The sequence below is a fragment of the Castor canadensis genome, chromosome 12, assembly GCF_047511655.1.
Source record: "Castor canadensis chromosome 12, mCasCan1.hap1v2, whole genome shotgun sequence".
Lineage (NCBI taxonomy): Eukaryota > Metazoa > Chordata > Mammalia > Rodentia > Castoridae > Castor > Castor canadensis.
Window position 1 is genome coordinate 82,426,771 of NC_133397.1, and position 5,880 is coordinate 82,432,650.

General features: G+C 41.6%; 1 pseudogene; it reads right to left on the reverse strand.

The window, feature by feature from the left end:
• Window positions 1–346: 346 nt before the first annotated feature.
• On the reverse strand, window positions 347–1,016 carry LOC109699275 (zinc finger CCCH domain-containing protein 15 pseudogene; annotated as a pseudogene).
• Between the last annotated feature and the right edge of the window lie 4,864 nt (window positions 1,017–5,880).

Consider the following 5,880-nt stretch of genomic DNA (forward strand, 5'->3'; position numbering starts at 1 on the left):
TTGTTCCTGATAATAACACATACCATTTTCATCCATTGGTGAAAACCAAAAGCTGAAAAAGCAATTACACTCACTATTTGAGTAAACAGTTACAATGATTAATCATTTTCTGCAATGACCATAATTTTTTAATTTATCATGAACTACTCTGAATTTACTATGAGATGTTGCCAAAGTCAGAAGAGAAGCTATAGGGAGAATATTCCTTTTTTGGAGGAGAGTAAGTCCTCCAGACCAGCATGGGAAATAAACATCCTGTTGTTTCTAGATGGAAAAAAAACTAACTAAGGTAGTCAATTTCAATTCATGCGGAGTTGATGCAATTTTTTCATTGACTTGTTCAGTGTCATTTTTCTAAATCAAGTGTATTTAATTCTTCTTCTAGTTCATCCAAATCCTCCCCAGTAAAAAAATTTTTATCAACAGGAACAGCATCCATGGTTCCATGTTCCTGTTCCTCCCCTTCATTGTCCTCTTCCAAATCACTTCTTTGACCATTTTCAGCCCTACCTCCCAGAAGCTTCGCTAAATTTGTTTTCATCTTTATCTGAAGCATATGTGCTGAATCTTTCAAGACTAGCTACAGTCTCATCATACCTGTCTCATCTACATCTCTTGGGATGTACAGGCTTATGTCTATGTCACTTATGCTCACAGAATCATCAGCCTCATCACTACCTGTTCCTTGAGTGTCACAGGTATCATCTGCTTCCTCCTCCTCATCATTGACCAGTTCAGGACGAAATTCAAACACCTCATGACCGCTAATCACTAGCGATTTCTTTGCTTTGTAGTCAGCTTTTTTTCTTTCCATATCATGTTCAAGTTTATCAATTTTTTTTCTTGTCTTTTCCTTTTCTTCCATGCAAGAAAAGATTCTAGAGTGATTTTGGTAACATTTGGATGTAAGGCAGAATGCTTTCTTTCAATTACATTTTCCAGTGGAATTTCATCTTTTTCTTCTTCTTTTTGTCTTTTTTCAACACAAATCCAGGAGGAAGTGCATAATGATACATGCAATTATCACCTCCTCCAGGGCACACCCAAAACCAGCTGTATTTGTTATTTTTCAATAGCTCCAAGGAAATGCTTGCACACTATTTTTTTGGTTTTTTCTTTTCTGTCTCATCGTGCTTCTTGTTCACTACTTCTTCCAGCTTTTTCACATCCCAATTATCCATAATATCTTTTTCAGGTTCTTCATCTCTTGCATCAATGCAAATACTTTGTTTTCTGCATTTTCTCTCCAAAGTCAAGTCATGAAAGAACTTGCCGTCATCTCCTTTAGTGCACTGTCCTTGCTTGAGGAGTGCACACAGCACAGATTTGGGATCTGCACCTTTACTTATTTTTTGAGCAGCAACTACAGGTTTGAACAGCTTATTTAGCTCCTGCAATTCTTTCTTCTTGTCATCTCCAATTTCTTTTCAGCTTCACTTTGTGCTACCTGACATGGATTTTGTTGACCAAATTTAACTCGATGGGTGACAGCCTTGACAAACTTTTGTTGCTTTGCCCTTTCTTATTCTTTAGACCAAAAGTTTTGTCTTCAATAATTTTCTCCTACTTTTTCTGCTCCTCCTTTTTTGCCACCCCTGACCTGAGCCTCAATCTTAGAGGGCACTGTGGAGACACATGGTACCAGCCAGACTTAAGTGCTATTAGGGGATCTGGCACCCCAGCAGGAGCTGTTTCTTCTATCTATTGATACTTGCTCTTTCCTTTTAGCAATTGAGAAACAAACCTGCTTCTAAAGGCATCCAGAAGATTCCACAGGTTCCTAGTAACCTAGTAAAGTTTTGCACTGGACTGTATTCTCCCTGTTAATTTCCTGTCTAATCTAAATCCATTGTTCTGCATTTCAAGGACATTTCTCCCTGGAGCTCAAAGACTGCCTTTGCTCCCCACTCACAGCTGAAGGGCCTGAGTAACACTTCATCCTTCACCTTTCTACACCTCAGTTTCTCACTGGCAAAGAGAGAAATCCTTGAAGGTGTTGGGGGACAACTACATGACCAGTGCATAGAGAGCACCTGGCTCTGAGCATGATGCATGGGGGTGGAGCTGGGGCAAATATTTGTATGATTCTTTAACAAGAATGCCTTGTAGATTAAAAAGTTGTCAGTCTTCTGTACCCAAGCTCACAGCTCACGTCATCTAACTCTTCCAGGTGACTCATATTTGCTAATCAAGCCCCACAGCCAGTGGGGGGGGGGGCGGAATCTCTCTCATGTTTCTCTTAACTGAACCAACTTCCAAGTAGAGAGAGCAGCTGCGCTATCCCTACATTCTTCCTTACATGGGGAGGCTCTGGGCAGAGAAGCAGAACCATGTTGTGACAGTCAGGCTGAGCACACAGACTGACTCACGTTTTAGCCACCTAAGGGCTAGGCTCTTTGCATCTCACTACCTAAGCATCCCGAAATTCCCTCTTGGCTAGTGCCAAAGGAAAGAGAATTAAACCACAATAACCCCTCCACCTCAAGGTCTCCCTCCTAATTCCTGGAACCTGTGAATATGTTACAAATTCCAGGATTGTACAGGTTTATTAGTCAGCTTTGAGTCACTATAACAAAACACCTGATACAGGTGACTTATGTAAAAAAAAACTTTTTGGAAGGCAGCTATGCTCACCACTATACCACCAACGCCGCACCAAAAAAAAAAAAACTTTTTATCTTGCAGTTTGGGAGGCTGCAAGTCCGGACATCAAAGCATATGTTGGGCAAGGGCAGCCCATGACTGCATTACCTCTTTGTACACAAAGAGCTAGGTGGGGAAACTCGGGCTTTTATAACAGACCTTCTCTCAAGAACTACAAAGTATAAGACCTTTTGTAAATGTCACAATGTACCCCCAGTATAACAATGATATGATAGTAAAAAATTAATTTAAAAGAACTACATAGTTGTCCCAAAGAACTACCTCTGAAATTGGGGACATGGCTCAAGCAGAAGAGAGCCTGCCTAGCAAGTACAAGGCTCTAAGTTCAAACCCCAGTACTCCCCACCCCCAAAAAAATTATGTTCTGAGGGCACATCCCCAATGACCTAAGACCTTCCACTAGGACCCACCTCCCAAAGGTTCCACCACCTCCGAACACTAGCACCCACGGGCCAATCCTTTAACAACAATGGGCCCTTGGGGGACACAAAAAGTGGGTTTGCAGAAAAGATTTAGATTGTCAATCAGCTAATGAAGCAATTAATTAAGCTGCATAAATTTAATTACATTGAGGCATGCTAAAGTAGGGAAAGTTTGGAACTCATAGAAAAAAAATATTAAATCTTAGATTAACCAGGCTTTGGCTCAGGAACCACCCTCAACTAGCCAGGAACCACACATAACCCTCTCCACTCATTGATTATTGGGTGAGAATCACCTGTTTCTCCCCTTCCCACAGGTTATCTTAGGTTTTAAAAGCACCTGAAGAGTAGAAACAGGCTCTCTTGCTTCCAGCTTCCACCTGGGCCTCACCATGTTTCCCTTTGTATTTCCCTTCCCTAACTTTTAATAAACCCATTTTACACCCATGTGTCTTGCCATGGATTCTTCCTGGTGGGATACAAAGAATTTGGAAGTCTTCTGATCACAAGCTGCACCAGTACTCTTTTTGGCGAGTCAGCCAGGAGTTAAAATGGTAAAATGCTTTGTTTATTGATTTGTTTTCTTCTAAGCTATTCCTCCCTGCTTCTTATGCATCAGCATCTCTCCCAGAGCACGGTGCTGAGAGATGCTGGAATGTGCTTTATTAGCCCAGCCCCATGTGCATGAGGCATTTGGGCCTTATGTGCACCCACAAACCAGTCTGGCCACATCTGGAGAGACGCACAGCCAGAAGAGTAGAATTGCAGAGGTGGCCTGTGCTGCAGGGAGCAAGTTCACCATCTGGGCCAGGTGGAGAGGGCAGTCAGAACTTCCCGTGAGGCTTTAAGTTATCATCTTTTGTAACCACTGCCTGTTTTCTGCAGATGCCACGTGTCTGCACCTTTTCTCCCCCTTCCTCCTTCTCCTTCTCTGCTCCCTTTCTAATTCCCTGGCCCAGGCAGCCACATGGCCCAGGAAGTATGCTAGCAATGGCAGGCTTCAGCCATGGTGGCTGTCTTCTCAGCCCATCCCCCACTCATGCTTTGGGTGTTTCACCAGCAAGTGAGAGGGCATACCTCACCCAACCAGTCCAGGCCTTTATGGAAAATGGCCTTGGAGGATTGCCTTGGTTCTTGCCTCTGGCAGAAGAAGATTCAGTGAATCCCTTTGACCCCTGGGGTGGTTTTCTAAGTTTGGGTCATTGTCTTGTTAAGAGAGACTGGTTCCTGCTCTAATGTATGGAGAATTTCTGTTTGAAACTCCTAGCTTTAGCTCTATCTAGCTCCTTGGTTTGCATCTTTGTTAAATTCACTTGTAAAAGCCATCCTGCTCCAAACAGTTGTTTAAGAAGTGCACTGCTCTTGGCTAAAAAGTGAGCTAGGATTAACATAGTGGCTAACTTTAGAGTTCCTTGCGATGACCTCTGGGCTCACAGAGATTAGGTGCAATCTTGAATAGAGATTAGTGGAGTTGGAAGGTTGAATTGGAGTGATTCCTTCCTGTGGCCACCACTTACCTGGTGCCTATCAGGAACTGGGGACATGCCTGAGCCCCGAGTATCTGGTCCCACCTATCAGTGCCAGCCTGGGAGGCTTGAGTACCCGCCTGGCCCACCAGAACTTGCAGTAGCAGAACAGAGGTGTGCCCAGGAGCCAGCCCTGCCTCTCAGTGCAGGCCTAAAAGCCCCACCTAGCCAGCCAATACAGCCTCCTGCCACCCCACACCTCAGGCCATACAGCTGTTTGTTGCTGTAAACGTACTTAAATTCTCTAAGTAAAAACAGTTCCATTTAATTAAGAATTGGACATTGGTCACCCGTATTTAAAATTCATTTACTCTAAAGGCAAAATTAAAAGGGGATTTATTCTATTGATAAGATATCATTTTTACACTAAAATGTGATTTTTAAATAACTATTCTCTGTTGATAAAATTAGGCTTACTTACAGCCAAGAGGTTGTAAGAATGGGTCCTTATGTGTGGGTATTTTAAGTGGGCAATTTATTTGGTCTTTTGATTAGCCTGCCTAACTTATGGACACCTGTATCTCAGGGGGAAATGTTTTTTATTCCTATAACAGATTGCTGTTTTGAGCCTGTATGTTGCATGTAACATGTCTTTGTGTTCCATTTGAGAGACTCTTTGGAGAGACCATGTGGTCACAGGGAATGTTGCCACCATAAGGAAGCCACCACTTGTCCAGCACCATCTTGTCACTCCCTAGGAATAAGAAATTCACAGGTAATGCCGTCTTGTCATCCTCTAGAAAAATTATAACTAATTGTGATTAAAATTCTCTAAATTAATACAGTTTTTATATACATTGTTTTTGATACATTAATCTGTTAAGGATTGGGCAAAAATAGAGTAGTTGTGTTAAAGATCTGTTATAAACTACTTAGGACTCTAGCTGACTAATCTACTAAAGATAATGACAAAGAAATGGTTTGTTTAATAAGAGTGAATTAATGTGATTGTTTTTTGTGTCGTTGTGTGTGTTTTCTGTGTATGACTTTGTTTCCTACAAAGTGTGGACACTTAACTTTTACTTTTTTTGAGCTCATATACGCATGCTTCGATACTTTGGCATGCCTAGATCAAAACATCTGTGTGTGTGTTTAAATGTCTTTAGGATGGTTCTTAAGCTACTTTTATAAAGTAAATGTGCACAACTATCTCAAAAGTTATCTAAAGTTCTAATCCCAACCAGACCCAACTATTCTGTCTTATGACTAATGAAAAATTGTGAACAATAATCTCAATCTGTTTCATTCTATCATGAGTGTAATTTACA